The sequence below is a fragment of the Tupaia chinensis genome, unplaced genomic scaffold, assembly GCF_000334495.1.
Source record: "Tupaia chinensis unplaced genomic scaffold, TupChi_1.0 Scaffold000321_1, whole genome shotgun sequence".
Classification (NCBI taxonomy): domain Eukaryota; kingdom Metazoa; phylum Chordata; class Mammalia; order Scandentia; family Tupaiidae; genus Tupaia; species Tupaia belangeri.
This window is the reverse complement of record NW_006159815.1, coordinates 67,627-69,400: the sequence shown is the minus strand read 5'-3', so window position 1 is coordinate 69,400 and position 1,774 is coordinate 67,627. Positions and strand designations below refer to the sequence as shown.

General features: G+C 38.4%; 1 pseudogene; it reads left to right on the top strand.

Annotated features, from left to right (window-relative positions):
* Window positions 1-955: 955 nt before the first annotated feature.
* Window positions 956-1,227, top strand: LOC102487269 (protein CEBPZOS-like; annotated as a pseudogene).
* Window positions 1,228-1,774: the final 547 nt, after the last annotated feature.

The following is a 1,774-nucleotide window of genomic DNA, read 5'->3' as shown; positions in this document are numbered from 1 at the left end:
ACAACTGAAAATGGGAGGTTGAGTAGTGATTAAGACACTGGACTCTCAAATGGCCTACTATGGTTCAAGTCCCAGGCCTATTGGCTTAGAAATCACACCAGGTATGTGTGTACATGTGCTTGAATTCCAGGAGAATGAAGGAGAAGGAATTTTGTCATGGCTATCCCTCCAAGTGATTATTTTTCACTTTTCCTCTCACTGTCTTTTTGTTCCCCTCTCCTGTAAGTACACACTTCCTATGGTAAAAATCTTAAAAATTAAAAAAAATAAAAATAAAACAAAACAGGGCCAGGCAGTTGGCATGGTGGTTAAGAAGCTGGATTCCCACATGGCGAAATTTGGCTTGATGCCCTGAACCAGTGGTTTGCTTTCTCACGTTCCCTCCCTTTCTCTTTTTTTCTTTCTCTGGTCAAATTTGAAAGCAATGAAAAATTAAGTAAGTAATTATCAGAAACAAAGTAAACGAAAAATTGCTACTAGACATGTGAATGATTTTTTTTCTTTTCTTTTATTTCTTTTTTTCTTTTTTTTTGGAGAGGTTTTGCTATAGAGTGTGTGCGCTCACCAAAAAGACAGAGAGAGACAGAGAGACAGAAAGCGAGAAATCACTCCCCAGGGGGGTTGGCCACGGCGCAATCCCTTCTCCTACATTCTCCTCCTGGGATCCTGGGCACACATCCACTCACGCCCAGTGTGAGTTTAAGCCTCCAGGTCCGGGACTTGAAACACGGTCGACTACATGGGAATCTAGTGACATGGCCATTATGGTAACTATTGGTGCTGACATGTGGATGATTTTTAAACGGTACAATTTTAATTAGTTTATCTACAAATTCTGTGAGGACCAAGCATCTGGGAAGTGATCATTGATAAGTGATATCCAACAGACAAAATCAGCAGCTTCCAACAATATAAATGCAGAAAGATTAGCAGCCTGGAAAGCTTGAACTTCAGGATGGTCTGCACTCTACAAACACTGGCACAAAAGATCTTTAAAGAAATTTTAGTGGCTAAACTTGTGGGCATTTTTGAAGTATATATTTTTTTGTTCAATAAGATGAACATGAGCCAAGATTTCAGGCAAACAATGAATAAGAAATTTCCTCTCATTGATCTCATAACAAATCCAGTGAACAATCTGGAATGTATGGGATCAGAGAACAAGATCAAGAAAAATGGTTGAACAGCAAAAATAGAAGCAGTCATTACTTTCAGCCTCCCATCTGACCTGTTTGAGACTTTTGATAAAAGAAATATGAGCCTTTTATGAGCCTTTCACACTGCAGGCTCTTGGAGGCCCCACAGTACATCCTACTGAGTAACAGATATTTGGCTCTATTGTGGATTGAGTTACTCACCCACAGTGCGAGTCAACAATTTGTTTCTTGCTTTTCCTCTGCATTTATTGTTAAATATTAATATTTATTAATAAAAGGCTAAGGAAGGAAAAAGAACAACTATTCTAATGATTTTTCCTCCCTGAAATCTACTACTGGTAAAAGAATAGAAACCAACTGCAGGTTCAGTATCTCGTATCAAAAATTCTTCAAAGTTTTGGGTTTAAGACTTTTTAAAATTTGGTCATATTTTTTGAGTTTGAAATGGGTTTTAGAGAGTTTTTTCCTACAGAGTACATGTACTCACTGGAGAGACCAAGAGATACAGAGAGGTAGAAATTACCCACCAAGGAGATATGACCACACCACAATCTTTTCTCCTTTATTATCTTCTCCTGATTGTACACGCACACACACACACACACACACACACACAC